Raw genomic sequence first — 6,000 nt, 5'->3', positions numbered from 1 at the left:
AAGCGCAAACTCCCCACTCTGGGGACAAGAGAGTGGGGTGAGGCCATTTTCCCTTGCCCATCAGCACTGACCGACTTCAGTGAACAACACAGTACCCCTAGTGGAGGTTGGAGCCACTTAACCAAGCCCTGACCCCCTGCACCCAGATGCATCTTTACTAGAGCAAATCTGCTTGAGAACCAGTACAGCAGGCCCCTCCTCCAAAAGACCAACACAAGCCCCTCACATGCACCAACTCTACTTGATCATAGAGTGCTGCAAAACTTCAGTTCCAGTGGAAATCGGTTCAGGCTTATTTTAAAAAGCAAACCAAAGCATACCTAGTTAAAACACCATACACTGGACAAGGGCCAAACACTTCCCACAGCAGGCAAGGAGAAACTGCAGAGGACTGACCTGAGGGAAAGAGCAGCCAAAACACAATAGCAGAGTGCACACTCTGAAACATTTCCTGAAGCACCAGGCACTGATCAGTATAGGTTCTCTTCTTAATATAGCCTTTACTCTCAGAAGCAAGAAATATAACAGGCTTTCCTAACACACACACAAAACAGTGACCTAGACAAATTGCCAAGACAGAGGAATTCACCCCAAAAGAAAGAACAAGAAGAGGTCATGGCCAGGGATCTAAACAAAACAGATATAGGTAATATGCCTGAACTAGAATTTAAAACAACAATCATAAGAATACTAGCTGGGCTTGAGAAAAGCATAGATGACATTAGCAAATCCCTACTGCTGAGATAAAGGAACTAAAAACTAGTCAAGCCAAAATAAAAAATGCTATAACTGAGATACAAAACCAACTGCAGGTAATGACCACAAGGATGGAAGAATCAGAGGAATGAATGTGATATAGAAGATAAAATTATGGAAAATAATGAAGCCAAAAAGAAGAGGGAAAGAAGAGTATTGGATTACAAATATAGACTTAGGGAACTCAGCAACTCCATAAAGAGTAGTAACATTCATATCATAGAAGTCCCAGAAAAAGAACACAGTGAAAAGGGGGCAGGAGGTTATTTGAGCAAATTATAGCTGAAAACTTCCCTAATCTGGGGAATGAAACAGACATCCAAATCCAGCAAGCAAGATAACTCCCTTCAAAACAAACAAAAGCTGGCCAAAAATACATATTGTAGTAATATTTGCAAAATATAGAGATAGGGAAAGAATCCTGAAAGCAGCAAGGGAAAAGAAATCCCTAACCTACAAGGGAAGAAAAAGGAAGTTTGCAGCAGATCTCTCCACAGAAACTTGGCAGGCCAGAAGGCAGTGGCAAGATACATTCAGTGTGCTGAATGGGAAAAATATGCAGCCAAGAATACTTTATCCAGCAAGGTTATCATTCAGAACAGAAGGAGAGAAAAGAGCTTCCCAGACAAACAAAAATGAAAGGAGTTCATGACCATCAAACCAACCCTGCAAGAAATATTAAAGAGGACCCTTTGAGTGGGAAAAAAAGACCAAAAGCAGCAATGATTAGAAAGGAACAGAGGAAACTCTCCACAAACAGTGACATTACAGGGAATAAAATGGCACTAAATTCATATCTATCAATAATTACTCTGAATGTGAATGGACTAAATGCTACAATAAAAAAACATAGAGCATCAGAATGGATAAAACAACAAGACCGATCAGTATGCCGCTTACAAGAGACTCAGACTAGACCTAAAGACACCTCCAGTTGAGAATGAGGGGATGGAAAACTATCTATCATATTAATAGACATCAAAAGAAAGCCAGAGTAACCATCCTTATACAGACAAACTAGATTTTAAACCAAAGACTGTAATAAGAGATGAAGAAGGGTGCTATATCATAATAAAGGGGTCTATTCAACAAGAAGATCTAACAATCGTAAATATTTATGCCCCTAACTTGGGAGCATCCAAATATATACATCAGTTAATAACAAACATAAGGAAACTCATTGATAATAATGCAATAATAATAAAGGACTTTAACACCCCACTCACAGCAATGGAAAGATCATCTAAGCAGAAAATCAACAAGGAAACAATGGCTTTGAATGACACACTGAACCAGATGGACTTAACAGACATATTTAGAACATTTCTTCCTAAAGCAGCAGAATACACATTCTTTTCAAGTGCACATGGAACATTCTCCAGAATAGATCATATACTGGGTCACAAATCAGTCCTCAGGAAGTACAAAAAGATTGAGCTCATACCATGCATCTTTTCTGACCACACTGCTATGAAACTTGAAGTCCACCACAAGAAAAAATTTGGAAAGACACATGGAGGTTAAAGAACATCCTACTAAAGAATGAATGGTTAAACCAGGAAATTAGGGGTACCTGGGTGGCTCAGTCGGTTAAGCATCTGCCTTTGGCTCAGGTCATGATCCCAGGGTTCTGAGATCAAGCTCCACCTTGGGATCCCTGCTCAGTGGGGAGTCTGCTTCTCCCTCTCCCTCTGCCCCTCCTTCTGCTCGTGCTCTCTCTCTCTCACTCATTCTTTCAAATAAATAAATAAAATATTAAAAAATAATAAACCAGGAAATTAAAAAAGAATTTTAAAAATACATGGAAAAAAATGAAAATGATAACATGAGAGTCTAAAACCTTTGGGATGCAGCAAAGGCACTGCCACTGTGTTCTTTTTCTGGACTTCTATAAGAGGGAAGTGTATAGCAATACAAGCCTTTCTCAAGAAACAAGAAAGGTCTCAAATACACAACCTAAACTTACACCTAAAGGAGCTAGAAAAGGAAAGCAAATAAAGCATAAAGCCAGCAGAAGCTGGGAAATAATAAAGATTAGAACAGAAGTCAATGATATAGAAACAAACAAAAAAAAACCAATAGAACAGATCAACGAAAGTAGGAGCTGGTTCTTTGAAGGAATTTGCAAAATTGATAAATCACTTATGAAAAAGAAAAGAGAAAGGACCCAAATAAATAAAATCATGAATGAAATAGGAGAGATCACAACAAACCCACAGAAATACAAACAATTGTAAGAAAATATTATGAAAAATTATATGCCAACAAATTAGACAATCTGAAAGAAATGGACAAATTCCTAGAAACACACAAACTACCAAAACTGTAACAGGAAGAAATTGAAAATTTGAACAGACCCATAACCAGCAAAGAAATTGAATCAGTAATCAAAAATCTCCCAACAAACGAAAGTCCAGGGCCAGATGACTTCCTAGGGGAATTCTACCAAATATTTAAAGAAGAGTAAATACCTATTCTTTTAAAACTATTCCCAAAAAATGGAAATGGAAGGAAAACTTCCCAAGTCATTCTGTGAGGCCGCCATCACCTTGATTCCAAAACCAGATAAAGACCCCACTAAAAAGGAGAGTTACAGCCAATATCCCTGATGAACATGGATGCAAAAATTCTCACCAAAATACTAGCTGATAGGATGCAACAGTACATTAAAAGAATGATTCACCATGGTCGAGTGGGATTTATTTCTGGGCTGTAGGGGTGCTTCAATGTTTGCAAATCCATTGACGTGATACATCACATTAATAAAAGAAAGGACAAGAACCATATGATCCTCTCAATAGTTGCAGAAAAACCATTTGACAAATACAGTATCCGTTCTTGACAAAAACCCTCAGGAAAGTAGGGATAGAAGGAGCATGCCTCAATATCATAAAGGCCAAATACCAAACACACACAGCTAATATCATCCTCAATGAGGAAAAACTGAGAGTTTTTCTCTATAGTTAGGAACAAGACAGGGATGTCCACTCTCAACTTGTTATTCAACATAGTACTGGAAGACCTAGCCTCAGCAATCAGAAAAAAAAGAAATAAGAAAACATCCAAATTGGCAAGAAAGAAGTCAAACTTTCATTATTTGCAGATGACATGATACTCTATGTAGAAAACCCAAAAGACTCCATCAGAAAATTGCTAGAACTAAACCATGAATTCAGCAAAGTCGCAGGATATAAAGTCAATGTACAGAAATCTGTGGCATTTCTATACACCAATAATAAAGCAGCAGAAAAAGAAATCAAGGAATTGATCCCATTTACAACTGCACCAAAAATCATAAGCTACCTAGGAATAAACCTAATCAAAGAGGTAAAGGATCTGTACTCTGAAAACTATAGAATACTTATGAAAGAAATTGAGGAAGACACACAAAAATGGAAAAAACATTCCATGCTCATGGATTGGAAAACAAATATTGTTAAAATGTCTATGCTACCTGAAGCAATCTACACATTCAACGCAATCCCTATCAAAATACCACCAGCGAGCCCAACATGGCGATGCGCAACAAGGCCGCGCCTCCGCAGATCCCGGACACCCGGCGGGAGCTGGCGGAGCTCCTGAAGTGGAAGCAGGAGCTGGCGGAAACACTGGCAAACTTGGAGAGACAGATCTATGCTTTTGAAGGAAGCTACCTGGAAGACACTCAGATGTATGGCAATATTATTCGTGGCTGGCATCGGTATCTGACCAACCAGAAAAACTCCAATAGCAAAAACGATCAAAGGAACCAGAAGTATAAGGAAGCTGAGTGGCTCTTCAGTAAATCCTCAGTTACTTCAGCAGCTGCAGTAAGAGCATTGGCAGGAGTTCAGGATCAGCTCATTGAAAAGAGGGAGCCAGGAAGTGGGACGGAAAGTGATACTTCTCCAGACTTCCACAATCAGGAGAATGAGCCCAGCCAGGAGGACCCTGAGGACCTGGACGGATCTGTGCAGGGAGTGAAGCCTCAGAAGGCTGCTTCTTATACTTCCTTAGGGGGTCATCATGGCAGCCGTAAAAAACTAAAGAATAAAAACCAACACAGGATTGATCTGAAGTTAAACAAAAAACCACGAGCTGACTATTAGAAGACTCATTAGTGCAGAAGCTTCCAGGCTGCAGAGCCCTGCTTCCCTCCTCCAACCTCAGAAAGATACATATCCCTCACCTGAGTGTGCGGCCATCCACCCCAGTGGCTGTGACTCTGAATAGTTTGTTCTGAAACGTGATGACAAGCCATTTCTGTAAGATCACATTGGATCATTTACTGTGTGTCCATTCCCAGACCCAGTGCCTGTGACTCTGAATAGTTTGTTCTGAAACGTGATGACAAGCCATTTCTGTAAGATCACATTGGATCATTTACTGTGTGTCATTTTTAGTAACAGAACTGCAAGAAGACCAAGACATGGTTATAATTCCAGCAAGTTGTTAACTGTGCATTTCTCCCTTCTTGAAATGAATGTGTCCCCCCAAACTGGCTGGTACCAGCTTCATCTGTGATACCCATTGAGAAATGTTCTCTGGTTTTGTTTTATGCTGAAGTTAGAACATAGGTCACGTTTCAGAGGGAGGCTGTAAATATTGGGCATTTTCTTATTTTGTTTGTGTTTTATTATTTTTCTATTGTTTTTACCATCTTCTTTGGGGACTTTTTGTAATGCCGTTGTACAGCTCATACCTTCCTGCCGACATATCTGATCATCTGCTTCATGCAGTTGCCAGTATTCTTCACCGAAAATAATCTGGTTTACCATAAAGAAAATGGGGAACTTGGCTCTGTGTTTTTGCAGGGGGAAGGTAAAGAGGGTTTATTTAATAATTACCTATCTTAAATCTTTCTGCATTGGAGGCAGTTTCATGTTCAAGGAACAGGAAAAGCTGAAAAACCTAAGTTTAAATCAATCCTTTTAAAATAGATATTTTTATTCTCTTATATAAATAAAATTTCACAGGTGTTGACTTCTCATGTTTTACTTTTAAACCTGAAAAAAAAAATACCACCAGCATTTTTCATAAAGCTAGAACAAACACTCCTAAAATTTGTATGGAACCACAAAAGACCCCCGAATAGCCAAAGCAATCTGGAAAAAGAAAAGGAAAGCTGGAGGCATCACAATTCTGGACTTCAAGCTCTATTACAAAGCTATAGTCATCAAGACAGTATGGTACTAGCACAAAAACAGACAGATCAGTGCAACAGAATAGAAAACTCAGAAATGGCCCCACAACTCTATGATCAAC

At 39.2% G+C, this 6,000-nt stretch overlaps 1 pseudogene; it reads left to right on the top strand.

Moving 5' to 3' along the window:
- The first annotated feature begins 4,266 nt into the window (after positions 1-4,266).
- LOC118538215 (chromatin modification-related protein MEAF6 pseudogene) lies at positions 4,267-4,939 on the top strand (annotated as a pseudogene).
- Positions 4,940-6,000: the final 1,061 nt, after the last annotated feature.

Source organism: Halichoerus grypus, chromosome 8, assembly GCF_964656455.1.
Source record: "Halichoerus grypus chromosome 8, mHalGry1.hap1.1, whole genome shotgun sequence".
NCBI lineage: Eukaryota > Metazoa > Chordata > Mammalia > Carnivora > Phocidae > Halichoerus > Halichoerus grypus.
Note: the sequence above shows the minus strand (reverse complement) of the source record. Positions and strands in the feature narration are given on the sequence as shown.